The 19,936-nt window shown below is 40.4% G+C and overlaps 1 protein-coding gene across 12 annotated transcripts in view; it reads right to left on the bottom strand.

Annotated features, from left to right (window-relative positions):
- Window positions 1-10,602: 10,602 nt before the first annotated feature.
- LOC112654032 (skin secretory protein xP2-like) overlaps window positions 10,603-19,936 on the bottom strand; it is a 29,516-nt gene continuing 20,182 nt past the window's right edge. For 7 of the 12 annotated variants that reach the window (XM_049108685.1, XM_049108687.1, XM_049108689.1 and 4 more), the window contains 2 exons: window positions 15,917-16,111; window positions 10,603-15,003 (listed from right to left, as the gene is read on the bottom strand). The gene's annotated coding sequence lies outside the window, so the exon portion shown is untranslated. The remainder of the gene's footprint in view (window positions 15,004-15,916; window positions 16,112-19,936) is intronic. The other 5 variants (XM_049108691.1, XM_049108693.1, XM_049108694.1 and 2 more) reach the window with 1 other exon arrangement.

The following is a 19,936-nucleotide window of genomic DNA, read 5'->3' as shown; positions in this document are numbered from 1 at the left end:
AGGAGGGAGACAGGAGGAACAAAGCTCTTCAAAACATTTTAAGAGTGTGTTCATAATTGGCTGAGGCTATTAACTTCTCCAGATATTTATGCAAGTAGTTCACAAAATGCAAAAGTAAAGACTTTAAAACAAAATCCATTTCCCTTGTATAAAGTGAAAGAGATGCCATTTTAATATTTTATGCCACTTTGCAACTTTTTCCTAGGGTGAACATTTCCTACGTAAAAAATAAAATGGCTAGACCTTTTACAGGCCCGTGAAACAGTCATGATAGATTTGACCCGGTTCCCTCCTTGAGCGTGGGGAGAGGGGAGAAGCAGGTTTGGTTTGGGCTGGCATGGGCTGTGTACTGAAAGCTGTTTGGCCTTAAATGCCTTGACTGGGGGAAAAGGAGGATGATTGAAAAGGTAAAATTTTCTCTATTTGATATGCTAGGACAACTGCATAGTGTTGAAACGGAACCACTTTGTAGGTAAGATGCTTGATATCCAAATGCCTGGCCTGGAGAAGGATGGAAGGCACTAGAACTAGCCTTCATGGGCCCTCCCATCATCTGTGCATTAGCTTGTTTCTTGCAGGACCTTTTTCTCGTTCCCTGGGGCCACTTGGAGGAGTACAGCAGGAGAACCGTTGGCTCAAGACTTAAAATACAGACATCTGATGGTATTAGAGAGCTACATAGACAGGACTGGAGAGAAAGGATTCATCACTAAACTCCCATAGCTAAACACAAACATTTAAATGCACCGTGCTGGTTGTAACATTCTTCTGGTAGGTCTTCATTTAGTACTGTGCTGGAAATCTCAAAGAAAAGCGGAAGAGACCTCACTCTTGGGATCTCAGAAAGGCTCTGGCTCTCAGGAACTCAATGTGGGACATCTGGAGAAGACAAGATATTTGCAGAACCTTTGACTGCTTTCTGCAGAAGAGAGCTGGGCCTCAAGACCCAGGTGCCTGGGTGACTCAGTGGTTGAGTGTCTGCCTTTGGCTCAGGTCATAATCCCAGAGTCCTGGGATCGAGTCCCAAATCAGGCTCCCCGCAGAGAGACTGCTTCTCCCTCTGCCTGTGTCTCTTGCTCTCTCTCTGTGTCTGTCATGAATAAATAAACAAAATTAAAAAAAAAAAAGAGTCCTAGTCACCAAAGTTACCAACTACAAAACCAGCATGAAACAGATGAAACTAAATATATATTTGACTAGCACCCTTACCCTGATCTTGCCATCCTCAAAAAGTAATTGCGATTCTGAGTTCAATGTGTCTCCTTCCAGATCTTTAAAAAGAAATACACACGCATATACATATATACACACAAAATAAATGATGTTATTTATGTGGGTTGTTTTTTTTACATATTTGATATAATGCTATGCAGATCCCCCCAAACTGCTTAATTCATTCAAAACTATTTTGAGGCTTACCCAGGCAGCTACATTTAGATTTATTTCCATACTTTTGGCTGAATAGTACTCCATCATTTGGAACCACGACTTTTAGCCATTCCCCTCCTGAAGGCCATTCAGTATTTGTCTGTTGATGATCTGATGTGTTCTTTCAGCCTGCTTAATGTTTTCCTTCTTAGAAGTCTGACTGTACTTTATTCTCCTTGGTTGATTCAGGGATGTGAGACTTGTCTCCCACACTAGTCGATAAACTTCTAGAGAGCAACCTCTACAACCAGGTATGATATGCATTCTGTTGTATATGGTAAATGATGAGCTGTGGGCTTTTGACTCCCTCAGAAAGAATATTAACAGAAGCTCTGGACTCACAGAGGCTCAACAAATTCTATTAATTGATTTCCTCCCCTTTCCTAAAAGACAAGTTTTGTATTTTCTAATCAGATTCAACCGAAATTCAGTTCCTTCCCCAAGCTAGGTTTATAGTGGTCAGCACCTCCTTAAGATGTTCCAAATCTTGACATTGGTGATATAATGAAGACTGTACCTTTTAAAGATGAATGTGTGTGTGTGTGTGTGTGTGTGTGTGTGTGTGTGTAAGGTTGAGAACAAAGAGGGAAACAGAGACTGAGAAACAGAGAGAGAGAGAGACCCAGAGACAGAGAGAAAGAGAAAAAGAGGAGAAGGAAGAGGGGGAAGGGGGAAGAATGGGAGGAGGGTGAAGGGGAGGAGGAGGAGGAGGAAGGGGAGGAAGAGGAAGAAAAGGAAAGGATCGAAGCTGCCTTGGGGTGTGGCCCTGTGGTTCTTGCTGGCCTGGAGGCAAAGCCAGCACAAAGAACTGATTGTGTTTGCAATAAAATCTGGAAAACAAGCACTTTTCCTTCTTTTCTTTAAAAAAAAAAAAAACTCATCCTGTCAACGTTTATTTTAACACTTTTAGGTTGGTGGTGTCAAAATCACTTTTCATTTCTTTCCCTGGGAAGTTTCTTAGACTCTCGAGGTCCACTCCACCTAAAAAAAAAAAAAAAAAAAAAAAAAAAAGCCCTCTCTAGGAATAATGAAGAAAGTGCAAAGTCTCCATAGCCACTCACCAGATATCCTTCAGACCATTCAGCAAGATCCTGATTTTTGTCTTAAAGAGCTGGCCGAAAACGGTGACACACCTTACCAAAGAGACACCATCGTTTTGTTTGTTAGAGGAAAGAAGAAGGTGTTGGGGGTATTAAAGCCAATAGATATTGGGGGAACTCTCTGTGTCTGCATTTTACCATTTTTTTCATCTCATGATGTCACTTTCATTCTTTCCTATTTTTTTAGATTTATTTATTTATTTATTTATTTATTATTTATTTATTTATGAGAGAGAGAGAGCATGCATATGCGTGTGGGAGTTGGGAAGAGGCAGAGAGGCAGAAGGAGAGAGAGAGAATCCTCAAGCAGACCCTTCGCTGAATGCGGAGTCCAACACCAGGCTCGATCCCAGGACCCATGAGATGATGACCTGAGCCAAAACCAAGAGTCAGCCGCTTAACCACCTGAGCTATGCAGGGGCCCCACATTCTTTCCTATTATAAGACACCTTCAGCAACAGTGTTCAGCTTTCTTAGGTCAGCTCCCTTTGCTCTGGCCAGGATCCCCTGGCCCTTCCCCCCTCCCCATCCACCCCACCCCACCCCACCCCCCCGCCCCATGCACACATGCTTCTTCTATACATGCAATTATGCAAAGAATTTCAAGGACTTCAAATGTTCCCTGAGACCTACAGGAGCCTAGGTTAAGATCTGCAGTAAGACAAGATTGTAGAGGATCCAGCTGTCTGCGGAAACACTGAACGCGTTGGGCATCACAAGCACTGATAGCAGCAAAATACCACCCATCTTCATATCGGGATATTGGAGAAAGAAATGCTGAGCCCCAGTGGGCCTTTTCAGACACCGCCTTATCTATTATGGATAACAAGAGTCACAATGTATCATCAGTACACCATCGTCTTTGAATACAAAGGTTGACTCTGTGTCTGGAAAATGCTGGACAAGATGCAAGACTATACTGATAATGAGGAGCTTTTCCCCTCAGAAATATCTACACCGGGAACAGGGGAAGAAGTAAGTGAATAGAAGGTCTCGTCCATCAGTACCCTTCACCTCCGTTTCTTATCACATCCTTTGCATCATATCCTCCAGTAGCTAGCTACTCTATCCTCAAAGGCATTCTTAGTCCTTCCCCAACTTCAAAGGCTTCATAAACCATCTTCCTTAGGTCAGATCTATTCTGGAGCCTCAGCTATTCCAAAAACCATATGCTCAGAAGATGGGCTGTTATCGTAGTAACTTTCACCATTTACACAGTGGCTGCAATGTGTCAGTCAAGCATGTAGTACTTAATATGTACTATGTGCATTTATTAAATCCTTAAAACAACTCCACAGTGTCGATAGCAGCATTTCCAATTTAAGGGGGAGACACCTAAGACCTAGAGAGAAGTAATTTCCTAAGGGTCACAGAGCAAGGAATGGGCAGAAACTGGCTTCAACCTTAATGTCCTTTGCCTGCGAGCTCTCTGTCCTGTTGGTTGGTGCCAGAGTCTCTCTCTCTCTCTCTCTCTCTCTCTCTCTCTCTCGATGATTCTTAAGATTTCAGAATTCTCAGTTTATATGTATTCCTAGCCTTCTGTGGCTCATAGAATATTTGATCAGAAATGGCAATCCTGGGGGCTCCTGTCTGGCTCAGTCAGAAGAATGTGCAACTCTTGGTCTCAGGGTCGTGAGTTTGAGCCCCACGTTGGAGATAGACACTACTTAAACAAATAAAACTTAAAAAAAAAAAAAAAAGGAAATTTTGTTAGAGGCAGTCTTGTCTGATGCTTACCACTGTACAAATAAGGAAACTGACACACTCCAGGATGGGTTACTGGTCCAAACATGGCCTCCTTTTTCTGGTTCTGAGGGGGCAGGACCACACCCTTTGGGAAGTAATTTCATGCTTCTCCTAGCATAGCTCTAAGTAAACCAAAAGTCTCCATGTGGACATCTGATGACCATGCCAAGAGGAGTAGAAACTTAAGTCCAGAACATCTGAATACCCAGAGCAAGGAAGGGCCACACTCAGATGGCATCTACTTCAAAGGGAGTAGAACAATCTAGGGTGTGCCCCTTCCTACTCGCCCCAGGGGAAGCTAAGGATGTTGCCTGGTCCTGGGAGCTAGTGTAGCAGTGCAAACAAGACATGTAAAATCACAGCAAAGGAGGCCCAAAAAGCCAACACCTGCATCTTAAAGCCACTTCTACAGACAGCAGTGACATGTAGCCCAATTAAGCAGATAATTTCAAAGCCCTGAACTTCAAGTGAGTAGTAGCTGGAATGAGGAGGGAAAGGACAAGTCAGTGCTTGCAAGCTTGCCTTTAGGTTTATTATCGAGTGAGAATAACAAGTGATTGCCATCGTTCAAATGTGTTTAGAATGCCCTGAATCAGATAACTATTACGACTTGCATTGTCCCTGAAAATGCAAAAATAGAAAAGGAAGAAATTATCTAAGAGAAATAGACCAGGGAAACAGATTAGGTGGAGGTGTGAGCCACAGGTCATTAGTACTGATGCTTATAAACACTTGCTGTATGACAGTAGTTGACAAGCTCTATTAAGAGCAGAGAAGTCAACATGGTTCCAGTCTCCCTCCAGGAGAGAGAATAATAATGGAGCAAGAGAAAAAGAATATAACTGGTTAATCAGCATTTTTCTAAAAAAAAAAAAAAAAAGGCTATTTAAATGACTCTAATGCTTTTAACCTTAATTTTGGTCACTCCATTATGTTATTAGGGAACACCAAACACAGAGTCCTATGGTTAATAGATCACACATAAAAAAGAGAGGACACGCTGGGTGGGTCAATGACCTGGGCTGGCCTGAATTAGCTTTAATTGTTTCACGTAGCCTCTTCAAGCTTTCCTGGGCTATTTTGTAAATAAGTATGATTAAAGACAAGGTGTGCACAAGTGTCCAATGAAAGTACTTATGTGTATGAGTCTATACGTGTACATACACAAACACACATATATAGTGAATATGTCCACGTGCATGTACATACTCATATATATATATTGAATATACTGTGACCACTTGACACATTCAGGTACTGAGCCTGCTGTCCAGCTGAGTAAGTTAGTTCACCGGGCTCTCAAAGTATAAATTCTGAGCCATCTCAGGGCACATGCACTGTTTGCTCAATCTGTAAACACGTAATTATTGAACTTGCCTTCTAAAGTAACACCACACCCTGGATATGATGCAAAACCCAGCATTACAAGATAAGCTCTGTCTCAAGTTTCTGCTCGTTCTATGCCTGGAGTATGTGCTCATAAGCTCAGGGACTGAAGCAGAAGTAAACAGTCAGGCCAGTATTGTAGGGACACCTGTGTTACAAAACTGACTTTCTTATGTTGTGAAAGCAATGAATGAAGTTCAGCAGGACTCCTGTAAGAATGCCGATTCATCCCATATCACGTTGGTCGAACAGGACTTGGACCTTATCGACTCCCTCCCTCCCTCCCCCGCCCAGGTCAGGCTGCTTTCCTCGGGTATCAGATCCCAGCTCCCAGCGCTGTGGGGCTCAGCAGCCACACCTCAGCCCTGTCTGCCTTCTGTCTGCACCTCACGCAGCTGCGTTAGCCCTGCTTGCCCTCCAGATGCCAGCTCTCAGGTCTCAAACAAGCCTATGCACAGTACATTTAACATGCCTGGGCTAATGATTCTTTTTATCTTTGAAACTCTCCAACTCTGCACACTTCCCTTGTGAATCTTGCTCCAATTAGAATCCAGAGTTCAGACAAGAGGCTCTGGCACAACTTTGTGCTGTGGTTAGGGATGATTTTTGATAGCCTCCCCGAGTCTCCACTGAGATGGGACATAGCTGAGTGATGGATAGTGAGAACTTGGAAGCCCGATGACCCGGGTTGGAATCCTGGATCCACCACGCACTGACTGTGCCTCAGCTTCCTAACCTATGATAGGTAGGGAACCAGAGAGCTTACAGTAGCACCTGGTGTGCAGTGGATGCCCTTTAAGTGCAAGCAGAATAAATGCTATAAAAGCAGCAGCTCCTATCTGCCTCGGTGTTCAGGAGACAACAGGAAATGATAGTCAGTGACAGTCCTCTGTGGTGGACTCTCAAGGACGTGCCTGAAAAGGCCACAGCTGCACCGGTCCCCCTTGGAGGGACCTGGCCTAGGGGGACCAGCTGTTCACAATTTCAAGAGAAGGGAAAATCCACATTTTTTGGATTTCAGATTATTGGGTGACTTCTTTTTAAGATTTTATTTTTAAGTAATCTCTATACCCCTACACCCAATGTGGGACTCAAACTCACAACCGGGAGATCAAGAGTCGTGTGCTCCACTGACTGAGCCAGCCAGGTGCCCCTAATTGGGTCACATTTTAAAAATTAATGTTTGAGCCAAAGAAAGCATGTGTGGAGGCCAATTTAGCCCTTAACTCACCATTTTGTGGCCCCTGACATTTATGAATCTATAATGGTATGAGTGTATGTGTGTTTCCTGCACTTCCATTTTTCTGTTTCTTTTTGATACTTCTTCCTCAATTCAATACCCTAGCAGCAGTAGAAAACATGCAGAAGGTATTCAATTAAGTCCAGCTGACCAATGAAGGTTTGTTAGTAATGAGACACCAGAGGCACCTGGGTGGCTCAGATGGTTGAGCGTCTACCTTTGGCTCAGGTCATGATCTCCTGGTCCTGAGATGGAGCCCACATCAGGCTCCCAGCTCAGCAGGGAGTCTGCTTCTCCCCCTGCGTCTGCCTCTCCCCCTGCTCATGCTCTCTCTCTCTCTCTGTATGTCTCTGTCTCAACTGAATAAGTAAAAAAATCTTAAAAAAATAAATAACGAGACATCGGTGGAGCATTTCTGAAATTAAAAAGATGTGGGTAGCTGCATGTCAGCCACATCTAGTGCCCTCTCTTAAAATGTATCTTTGGGCTGACAAACCAGGCCCTGGGAACACAAATATGAATCAGGTGTAGTCTCTGATCTTGAAGCACATACAGATTTGTGGGGGACACAGAAATGCAGACAATGGTAATGTTTATAAAACATGTAGACATGTGTTATCTCATTTATATCTGTGAGAGAGAGATATATCTTGAGAACTCAATGCAGTAGGTACAGCTCGTGATTGTATGCCCAATGTACAGAAGAGAAATTGAGGCACAGAGAGATTACATGACTGGTCCAAGATTATTCCACTAGTAAGTGGAATTGTAATAAGAGTCCAGTTCTGCTGTCTGAAAACCTAGGGCTCTTTCTGCTGTGCTCCGACGTTCTAGCTTAACATGCATGTTTTCCAGCACCTGTGATGCTAGAAAAATCAAGCTCATAAAGAGAGTTGATAGCCAGTGAGTTAGAAGGGGGCATTGATAGCATCTTGGAATGCAGGCTTTGAAAAAGCACCTGTCAATGGTTAGAGAAATATTTTTCTTCTCATTAATTATAATTTTCCATCTGCTGGAAAAGAATTTGAGGCCACTTTCCACAAAGTACAATGCCATTTATTTTTTTTTTAAGTTTAAAAGTACACGGTGATGAAGGGAAACAGAGGTGAAATCACTGTCTCAGAAAGTTGAGTGTAAAAATAGATAGCACAAAGGGGCACAAATCTTAGCTCTGAGCTTCCTGCAAGATGAGACAAATTGGAAGTGACAAGGCTTTTGTTGTTTATAAAAGGAGGCAGACGGATTTTAAGTTTAGTATATCTTATCTCCACTTGTCTAATTGCTGAATCACATAGTAAAAAATGGTATTCTTATGGAAAATATTGATTCGAAGGTACAGCATTTTACCTTCCCCACAATGCACAAAGAAAGGCTGATGTGTTACATTTATAAAATCTGTGGTTGGTCAGAAAATTTAGAAATGTATAATCTACAGACCAGCATGTGACTGCCAATATTAACTGGTCTGACATGTTCTGTAAGGGGAAGTTGAAGAAGTAGAGTCCAGCTGAGAAGGTTTGGGTAGCAGAGCATTAGAACTGTAATTTGGGAAGGAGGGTCCGTAAAGGATGGCCTTCTTCATCAACAGCACACATTTCAGGGGTTTAACTAGGCAAACTAGAAGCAAAAGAGCACATCAAACACAGGATGGTATTCAGAGGCCATGGGGACATTTCATCATTTGTTCACTCATTCGGCAAGTAGTTACTGAGTGCCCACGGACCAGGCATTTATGCACTGTCCTTAGAGATGGAGACAGAGCAATGAACAAATCAGGCAAGAATCACCGCCTTCGCCAAGCTCTCTGGAGGCAAACGGTATGTTGCACAAATTAAAGATGGAGGCATACATTGTTTATGAGAGGGCTGGAGTTCCCATGGCCATATGGTAATCCAAATCAGGTGTCCTAAAAAAGCTGCAGCCCTGTGTTACTGAGAACCTTGAAACAGATGCTTGGCTTTTGTCACAAAACTATCTAGAGTGTTTGAGCAGCTAGGACAGGGAGGAGCCTGACATGGAAAGGGGCTGAGGCCTGGGTCTCACTTTCTAAAGTTCACAATGGATAAAGGGTGGGCCTCCCCTCCTGCTAGAGAAATAGTCAACAAGCCCCTCCCACAGTCTGATGAAATGGTCCTCTTCCAGAAATGGCTTTGAGAAGCAGCTGGAAGAAGAAAAGCTATAGCAGCCATAGAAACTGTTAGACAAGGTACAAACAGAACTAAGCAAGGGTTTCAACCAATATTTATTAAATCCTCACCACATATGTAAAAAGCACCGTACTGGGATTGGGAAGGGGGTGGGAGGCAAAGACAGGGTTCTTGCCTTACATTCTAGAAAGAGCCAGATATTGAATAACTAATTAATTAATTAATTCACAGTAGAACAGCTAGTGGGAAGAACTATTGGAAGCTGTAACAGCAGAAGAATTAACCCAGCGCCAGAGATTCCAGAAACCACTCACTGTTTCCCTCCCCACCTCCCTTCTACCTCCTGTCCCCCCTCTCTCTTATCTCTCAGCCATACACACAAACACATGCACACCTGATGCACACACTGGTACACACACAGGTATGCATGATACGATGTGAGAAAGCCTCTCTCGTCTTCCTCTTTCAAAGAGGCTTTTTGGGGGCTGGAAGTGCTAAGAATGTTACTTCTTCTGGTTTATAGGCCAGCAGGCTGCAACCCTGGTAAATCCACTGCCAACAGTCTGACTCTGAGCTAAGATGCAGCTAGATCTAGAGGAAAAATAAATACTTAGACCAATTATACTTTCAAATGTCCTTGGATCTTTGAGTTTATGTCCTTACAGATAGCTAATTAGAATGTACAGGCCTAAAACACGAACTTGCTAGAGAGTATAGTGTTCAAAACGAGAATGACAGCTTTCCTTTGGATTGTGTGCTGATCGATAGCAGCTCAGTGTCAGATATGAAGCCAAGCTAAACTACATAAACACGGAAGATGTAAAAGCTAAATTTGAAAGAATAAAATTTAGAGTCTATATATACTGAATTTTGATGGGCTATCAAATTATATTCATCAATAATGTCAAATTAGGGGGAAAAACATAAGAACAGGTAAGAAATGTTATTTTGGACAAAACGTTAAGCTAGACGGATTTTTTTTAAGTTTTTATTTATTTATTTATTTATTTATTTATTTATGAGAAACAGAGAGAGAGTCAGAGACACAGGCAGAGGAAGAAGCAGGCTTCTAGTGGGGAAGTAGTCCCTATGCAGGACTAGATCCTGGGACCCCGGGATCATGCCCTGAGTCAAAGGCAGATGCTCAACCAGTGAGCCACCCAGGTGTCCCAAGCTAGGCAGATTTTTAAACTTTACTTATATAAGTATAATGTGGGCAGATAAAAGTTAGAAAACAGAAACGAGTATACAAAAGAAAGTAAAAATACAGCCATATAGGATCACGTCAAAATGCATTCAATCAATTCTCTATTATTGGGCATTTGTGTTTTTTCTATTCTTTAACACGAATGCTTTAATGTACACCTCTATATGTATTGCTGTGCACACATCTCTCATTATTTTCTCATGAAAAACTCTTGGAAGTGGGATTTCTCAGTTGGACAGTATTCAGATGTTTAAAATCAGAATTGAAGCAATAGCCAAATTCAAAGTCACTTTAAATTCTTTTTTTAAGATGCTTACAACACTTTCAAACTTAGAAAGCATCCAAAAATTGATAGTAAACAGTCTTTATTTCCATATCAAAGTCAATAATAATATTGCATATATACCATTTCAAGACTCTGACATTTCTTAAAACCTCACCAAATACTAACAGACAGCAATACCATATGGTTATAGACACTTGTCAAAGAGCAAGGCTGTTTCCCATTGTAATACAACAAATATGTTAACTGACTGTTGCATTTCTGGATTTAAAATACTGAACAGAAAACCAATCACACCAAACATATATAATATTTGTATACATACGCAATTGCATTACACACAACAGCAGAAGGATTCTGGACGGAAACATTTGTTTCTTTGTTGGCTATGCACAAAGTGATAATCTCTCTGGGTCTTAGTTCTGAGGTGAAATACACAAGAGCCAGGATTTCCAGATTTTTTTTATTTAGTAGACCAATTAAACTAAAAAAAAAACCCTACAAGCACATAATTCATAAATAACCTTAAAATGGAGGGAGAGAAAAAGAAATGGAGGGAGACATAATTTCTGAATAAGAAAGCATCATTTAAACCAAATGTATCTAACCTGATTTTTTTTTTTAATCTGCTCTATTGCTCATATTTTTCTCATTTTGCCTTGGAGTATGACAAGTTGTACTAGTTCACAGACTCTTTTTTCTTAGTTAATTTATTTATTTTAGAGAGACAGAGAAAGCACAAATGGGAGGGGCAGGGAGAGGGAGAGAGAATCTCAAGCCGATTCTGCACTTAGCGCAGAGCCCTATTCGGGACTGGATCTCAGGGCCCTGAGCCAAACCAAGAGCTAGAGGCTTAACCAACTGTACCACCCAGGCGCCCCTAGTTCACAGATTTTTGATCGAAGATAACTCCTCTAGATAACTCTTAAGTCTTTTCCAGTTCTAAAGTGCTGTGATTTTGTGGATTTAAATTTTAAATTTGCTCTATGTAAAAAAGTAATTTGTGAGGAATTTTAAAATTTGATCTCCCATATTTCTTTGAGGCTGCCAATGAGTGGATTCCGGAAAGGGGATACGAACATTGGACGATCCAATAGGCACTTGGTAAGGGTCTCCAGTAGCCAGCCATTGGGATGTGCAATGGGCATACAGTGACACAAAACACAGCTTCTGCCTTCAGGAAGGTTCTTGCCTAGAGGGAAACAAGATACTAAAACAAAGAGGCAGTAGGGTACAATAAATGACATAATATAGGGGACATGGAGCATTTAGGAGCAGCACCCTACCCAGACCAGGGTGCAGCTGGCTAGTGGGCTGGATCTACTGGAGGAGGTGATGAGTAAACTGAGTCTCAAAGAATAGAATGAATGTTAGGCAGCTGAGGATGTCTTTAGAGGCAAGTGAGCAATCTGGGCACAATTAATGTGCAACAATAATCACAGAGAATCCTCAGAATCCAAATCCTAGAGGGTTCTAGTGAGGGCAGAGGCATCCAGTTGGAGGATCACTGAAGACACTGTAGGGGAAGGCAAGTGGCCCGATTTAGGAAAACCTGCAGTGCTACATTAAAGAGTTTAGACTTTGTTTGTTTTAACATTTTAAAATCATTTATTTGAGAGAGAGCAAGCATGAGTGAGGAAAGGGCAGAGGGACAAGCCGACTCCCTACTGAGTGCAGAGCCGGGTGCTGGGCTCCATACAGGGCTCGATCTCAGGATCCTAGGATCATGACCTGAGCCAAGGCAGACACTTAATCAACTGAGCCACCCAGGCACCCCAACGAGTTTAGACTTGATCCCCAACACATGGGACATCACTGAAATATTTTAACCAGGGAGGACACTGGGGCACATCTCCACTTTGCTTTTTCTCCCATCTCAAATTCTAAAATTAGAGCTGTACAGTTGAAAAGAAACTTGGGGGGAGAATTCTTATGCTACCTTTATTTTTTTTTAAAAGAATGAAGATGAGATAGTATAGGCTTGTTAAAACAAATTCAAACAGTATAGAAGTGCACAAAATAAAAGAGGAAAATTTCAAGACTTCCCTCCCTCATCCCCTCAATCAAATCCTACTCCCCAGGGTTAAATCACTATTTTGAATTTCAGGTACATCCATGTATTTATTTTCTAAATATGTAAAAAGGCGTTTATAAATAACAGATATTTTTGTAAGTTCTTTAATAGAGAATGTATTGTGCTACCTATATATTGGCCTGCAATATGCCTTTATCGCTTACTATATTGTCAGTGCAGATCGACCTCATTCTTTTGGACTGCATAGTATTCCACGATGTGGTCTGGGTATGTCCCAAAGGTATTTAACCATTGCCCTCAGGGTGATCATTTAGGTAGTTCCCAATTTTCTAGTCATTGTTGCGGTGAACATCCTAGATTATTTCCACAGGTATGCGTGTTTTCCTAAAAGATAGTTTCTTAGGATGGAATTACTAGGTTGCAGGATCTAGGCACTTACAATTTTGAAAGGTACTGCCTTGTTGCTCTCTCAAAAGCTGTTTTGTGCACATCCTGAGTATACAAGAGTGCACATTTCCTCCCACAACAGCCAAGCTGTTGGTTTTCTGTTCAGTTCAAGCTGGGTATTATCAAGTTTTTGAATCATTACCAATCTGATCAATAAAAGATGTTATCTCATGGGGCACCTGGGTGGCTCAGTGGGTTACATGTCAGACTCTTGATTCAGCCCATGTGTTGATCTCAGTGTCCTGAGCTCAAGTCCCGCATTGGGTTCCACACTGGGCATGGAGCCTACTTAAAAAATAAAAAATAAAAAGATGTTATCTTTGCATTGGCTCAATTGATTTTTGGTGAGTTTGACATCTTTCATATATTTATTGGCTAAATATATTTATTTTTGTCTACAAATTGCCATTTTACAAACCCTGCAGGTCAAAGATTCTTAGTCTGGGGTCCCAGGGCTCCAGATACATGATATGGCATTTTCTGTGTGTATTGGCTGCACACTATTCTCAGGAGAAGGCCCAAGGAACATTAAGAATCACTGATCTTTTTTCTTTTTAAGATTTTATTAATTTATTCATGAGAGACACAGAGAGAGGCAGAGACATAGGCAGAGAGAGAAGCAGGCTCACAGTAGGGAGCCTGATGTGAGACTCGATCCCAGGCCCCCAGGATCATGCCCTGAGCCAAAGGCAGACACTCAACCACTGAGCCACCCAGGCATCCCAAGAACTACTGATCTTAAACTGCAGGCTAAGAGGAAGATGTGGAAAGAAAGAAGCAGGGCTAGAAGGAAAGATAAGAAAGGAGTGAGGGCCGGGCTCTGTGATTGGGTACGTGCATGTACACACAACCACATGTGCTGCTTTTATTATCTTCCTGTGATCTGTACCAGGCCCTCCAGGTAGGATCCCTTATTTGCATCCCCTGAAGACCCAGCAGCCATCCAGGGGCTACTAGATCATCATGGATTGGGCAGTTCACTTCTTACTAATATTCATATACATATCACAAAGAATTCTGACAATTCAAGATGCATCTTTGTTATATTTTGGTTCATAGAAACAAACAAAAACCTCATACATACAGGGGCACCTGGGTGGCTCAGTTGGTTGAGCATTTGACTCTTGATTTCAGCTTAGATCATGATCTTGGGTGGTGAGATTGAGACTAGTGATGGGCTCTGCTTTGAGTGGGGAGTCTGCTAGAAATTCTCTCTCCCTTTCTGCCTCTCCCAGTACTCTCTCTCTCTTTTAAATAAAAATAAAATCTTTAAAAAAAAACTTTATACATACAAGCTGTCACCGATTTATCCGAAACTAAAGAAAAGCATTCACCTCAATTTTATGTCCTGTCCTCACGATTTCTCTAACCTACCCAGAGCTTTGAGCTCTGCACACCCTCCTATCTGACACCCCCATAGCTGCTCTGTGAGACTCCTTAATCCCATATCTGCACTGAAGCCTGAGCTATCTTTTCATTTCAACATCCCCCAGTTGATGCCCCTCTCAGGGTTCCCCTTTGCTCTTGGGCTAAAGGTCCAACCCCTTAACACCTGTGCTCACCTGGAGCTACCTGGCCAGACCCCGCCCACCTCTTCTGTTCAGCTAAGCTTCTCCTCCCCACTGGCTCAGCCACACCAGACACTCAGGTATTCTCTCTCCCACTCAGCGACCTTTGCAACTCTGTTTCTTCTACTTGAATGCTCCTTCTCCCACCCCTCTTTCACTGAGTTCACTTCTACACAGCTTAAAAATCACTTCCCTGACCTCCCAGCGCAAGTCATGTGCTATGATTTCAAGCTTTCAAAGCATCTTGTACTTTTTTTTCCTTAGAAGTTATCCCAGATTTGCAATCACATAGCTCATTTCATGTCTCTTCCACGCTGGCAGGTCAGCACTACGAAGATAGAAAAGAGGATCTGTTTTGTTCTCTGAAATCCAAGTGCTCAAAACAGGGCTGGAGGGGAGCAAGTGATCAATACACACTGTTGGAGGGAGGAAGGAAAAGGATGTGATTAGAAATGGTGCCTCGCAGGCTTATATTTTCCTCTACATTTTCTTTCAGGTATGAGCACTTACAAATTATGTCTGGATACAGAAATTTGCTCTTTCAAGTCATTCCCATTATTTACCAGGAACTTACTGTGAATGGACTAAGCACTTTTCCAGGAGCTGGGGGGGGGGGGGGGGGGGAAGGGGGCAGGGGACACCACAGTGAACAAAATAAATGAATCCTGCCTTTAGCTTACATTATAGGAGGACCAAGCAGGTGGTAACACATACCAGATAAGTAAATGATACAGCATATTTAGAAACTATAAGGTGCTGTGAGAAAATTCAAGCAGGGTAAGATGGATAGGACAGTTAGGTTGGGGAGACCAAAATAGAGAGGGTGTGAGTACTCTCAAGAAGTTTAAAATAAATTTGGGAAACACCAAGGAAGCAGATGGGGCTGCACATCAGCTCCCGAACTGCATCCTCCTTGTGAGAGAGCCACATGGTGCAGCCTGGAGGCTGGTTTGCAGTAGCTCCTCTGGTGCCCTGATGCTTCGACATCTTCCTCAAGAACTTCATACACTTCAGTGTTAGTCTTTTCCATAGAACCCTCCCTATTTCTTTTGCAAACTTGGTGGATATTTCTTCCAGGTTCCTGTGATCTTTCATCTCTGTACTTTATCACTCATCTCCCTGTCCTGAAACAATCTATCTTCAGGTGCCTCTGGCCACCAGAACACAGGAATTCCTCAAGGGCAGGGACCAGGTCCCAGCATCCAGGATTTGATCATTTCCAGCCTGTGGTAAAATAGGAAATGCTCAAAGTATTTGATGAAGGAGTGGATAAAAGAATAGATAATGAATGAATGAATGAATGAATGAAGAGAAACAGAATAAGTGTACCTATGGGAATTAGAACCTCTTCAGTTCTCCAAAACTTCATACTTGTGTATGCTTATCTTCACACTTCTGGATCCCAGGAATGTTGTAATGGCCAGACAAGACATTCTTTAGAAGGAATTAAAATACTTGCATAGGGTTTCATTAGTGGGTCACAAAATTGATTTAATAGATCCTGGAAAGCATCTTTACCATTAACTAGAATAGATTAAAAAAAAAAAAAAAAAAGAATGCATCAAGGTTTTATCACATGTGGCTGTTTCCCCAGGACAGGCCCAGTTTATTCTTGGTGGATCAGCAGAGTTATTATTTTCAAAAGCAATAGTTTTCCTAATTTTTACAATAAATTAGGTGATCACTTTCACTATACATATGTATGTATAATGGTCCTACTGGTTTATGATTACTGTGGACGCTGATCAAAAAAGATCCAAAAAGCCTTTTCTGGAGAGGTTCGAACCTCTGAGACTCTAAAGACGCATCACAAACGAGAGAAGGTGAGGGAGAAGCAGAAGGAAGAGAAGAATACTGAAGTTCACCTTGATACCTTCCTCATCCTCACAGGATCATGGGTCGTCAGAGGCAGAACCATTTCATTTTGCAAAACTGAGAACTAAAGCTCCCAGGGCTCAAATACCCTGCCAAAGTTCATATGCCATCAAGTCTTAATGCCAGCGTTGAATTCTAGGTCAACACAGGCGGGGGGGGGGGGGGGGGGGGGGGGTTGGGGGGTAAAAAATAAAAGGAATTTTGTTCTACACATAGGAAAGGGAAAGTTGGGGATGTTTTTGTTTTTGTTTTTTTCCCACTTCTTGCAGACCACAACATGTGTAACCACATAAAAATTTAGGAGGGAATGATAGAGTACATTTTCCATGCTAGTATTGTAAGTTTTATAATTTAATACACATACTTTTAGAAGTATTTTGCATTTGGAACTACTTAATATTTTGACTCAGATGAAAGTTCTTAATCATGGACTGAAAAAGTGAATAAATGTTTAGGAGTGATGAAATAAGCCTTATAGGCAAAAGCACAGAAAATAAGCAGTTCTTTGTAGAGTGGTGCATTAGCAAAGAATGCAGGACCTGGAGACAGATAATACAGGTCTAGATCTTAATAGCTATGGGACTGTGGATAGGTTGTTTCTCTCTGCTTCAGTTTACTCATTTATAAAATGCTACAATAGTACCTCCCTCATAGAATTCTCGTACAGATTAAACAAGAGAATCCACATATAGCTCTGAACATGCTTCCTGGAATGTGGTAAATGATCAGAAATATCAGCTGCTATAAGGATAAAAATCAAGACTATTGAAGCTAATAATGCTCCCTTTTTACTTTTTACTTCCCATTGGCATACACCCCCACCTTCAAAGGCCTTCTTCTAGATTTTCTGACATTTCTGAAATAACCTGCCACCATGATATACTGTTTCTTTTAGAGATTGCTAGACTTGATTTGCTAGTATTTGGCTAAGGATTTCTGTGTCTACGTTCATGGGTCATATTGGTCTCACATTATTTCTCTTTTTTTCTCTCTTGTAACATGGCCTCATGAAATGAATTGGAAAGTATTCTATCCTCCCATTTCCTGAAAGAGTTTCTGAAACGTTGATATGTTTCTTAAATATTTGATAGAATTCACAAGTGAAATCTGGACCTAAAGTTCTCTTTGTGGGAAATTTTTAAATTTACATATTTAATTTATTTACGAGATATAGGGCTTATTCAGGGTTTCTACTTCTTTAGTCATATTTGGCAAATTTGTATCTTCTAAGTAATTAGCCCCATTTATCTAAGTTGTTGCATTTATTGACAACAAAATATTCATAATATTCATTTATTATCCTTGTAATGGTAGTATCAGTAGTGTGTCACTGATATTATTTGTGTCTTCTCTCTTTTTTCTCTTAATGCATCTAGCTAGGGGTTTATAAATTTTGTTGAAATTTTCCAACTACCTTTTGGTTTCAATTATTTTCTCTATTACTTCTGTTTTGTGTCACTGATTTCTACTTTTCTTTGTTATTTTCTCCCTTCTATTATTTTTAGATTTAATTCATTCTTTTCTTGCTTTTTAAGGTAGAATATGAAGTCATTAATTTTAGATCTTTCTGGCTTTCTAATATTAAAATTTAATGCTATACATTGCCTTTAAGACATTGTTTTAACTGCACCTCGTAAATTTTGATTTGTGTTTTCATTTTCATTCAGTTCAAAATATTTTTTAAATTCCCTTATGATTTCTTCCTTGGCTCATGTGTTGTTTAGAAATGTGTTATATAATTCCTAAATATTTGGAAGTTTCCCAAATAGCTGTTATTGATTTCTAATTTAACTTCACTATGGTCAGATGACAAACCGTATGATTTCAATACTTTTACATTTGTTAGAACTTGTTTATGACCAGCATATGGCCTTTCTTGATTGACGTTCTAGGTGAACTTTTAAAAAAATGTATATTTTGCTATTGTTGGTTATTCTATGAATACCCATTAGGTACAGTTGATTGATGGTATCATTCAAGTCTTCAACATTCCTTGCTGATTTTGTCTTCTTTCTTTATTGATTGTAAGTGAGAAGTGTTGAATACTCCAACTGTAACTGCAGATTTTAAAATTTCCTTTCAGTTCTGTCAGGTTGGGTTTGTTCTTTTAATTTCACATATACTTTTATCTAACCCTCACAAAATACTCATGATATATGTGTGATTATTTTTATTTTACAAGGGAGGAAACTTTCGCTCATAGATTAAATGATTTCCCCAATTCCATACAACTAATTCACTTCAGAGAATTTAAGTGATTCCCAGAATCCTGACTCATTCTGTCAAGTTTTGCTTCATGTATTTTGAAGCTCTATTACATTTAGGATTGTCATGTCTCCCCAATAAATTGAATTCTTTATCATTATTCCTAGTATATTCCTTTTTATGGTGTATGCTTTATCTGATATTAATATAGCCACTCCGGTTTTCTTATAATTTATGTTTGCATAAATTATATTTTTTCCCTCCTTTTAGTTTTAATTTATCCTGCCTATATATTTAAAGTGGTTTGCTCCTACACAGCATATAAGAGAATTTTACTTTTTTATCTTGTCTGGCAATCTTTGACTCCAACTGGAGTCTTTAGATCATTTACATCTAATATAATTATCAATATGGTTGAGTTTAACTCTACAATTTATTATTAGTTTTCATTTTGTCTCATCTCTTTTTGTTATTTTTTCTTCTTTTCCTGCTTCTTTTGAGTTAATTGGTACTGCTTAGTTTTCCATTTTATCTATTGGTGAGATATATTTTAATTTATTTTTTATTTTAGTGATTCCTCAACACTTCATAATACCTATCTTAACTCATAATTTACACTCAAATAGTATTATACCACTTCATGTATAACATAAAATCCTTAACCCTATAGATTTCCACTGCTTCATTCTGTCCTTCAAGCTATTGTCATATATATTGCTTCTATGCATTCGATAAATCTTAAAAATACATTGTTATTCTTTTTGTTTTATATAGTCGATTAACTTTTAAAGAAAATTTAAAATGATGAGACAAATCTTTTCTATTTGTCCACATACTTATCATTTCTGGTATTCCAAGTTGCTATTTGCTGTCATTTTTGCTTTTGCCTGAATAATTTTGTTTAACATTTCTTTTAGTATAGATATGCTGGCAACAAAGTTCCTCAAGTTTTGTTTGTCTGATAATGTTTTTATTTCACCTTTGGGTTTTTTTTTTGTTTGTTTGTTTGTTTTGTTCTACTTTGTTTTTAAGATTTATTTATTTTAGAGAGAGAGAGCATGTGCACATGTGAGCAGGGGAAGGGCACAGAGAGAGGGAGAGCTTGCTGAGTGCAGAGTGGGACTGGGGTTCAATCTCATGACTCTGAGGATCATGACCTGAGCTGAAACCAAGAGTCAGACACTCAACGGATGGACCATCGGTGCTCCTAAGCCCCTTATCAACCAATTTTTTTTTCAGTCTTTTTTCTCTGTGTGGTTCATCTTGGAT

This window comes from Canis lupus, chromosome 3 (genome assembly GCF_003254725.2).
Source record: "Canis lupus dingo isolate Sandy chromosome 3, ASM325472v2, whole genome shotgun sequence".
Classification (NCBI taxonomy): Eukaryota; Metazoa; Chordata; class Mammalia; order Carnivora; family Canidae; genus Canis; species Canis lupus.
Note: the sequence above shows the minus strand (reverse complement) of the source record. Positions and strands in the feature narration are given on the sequence as shown.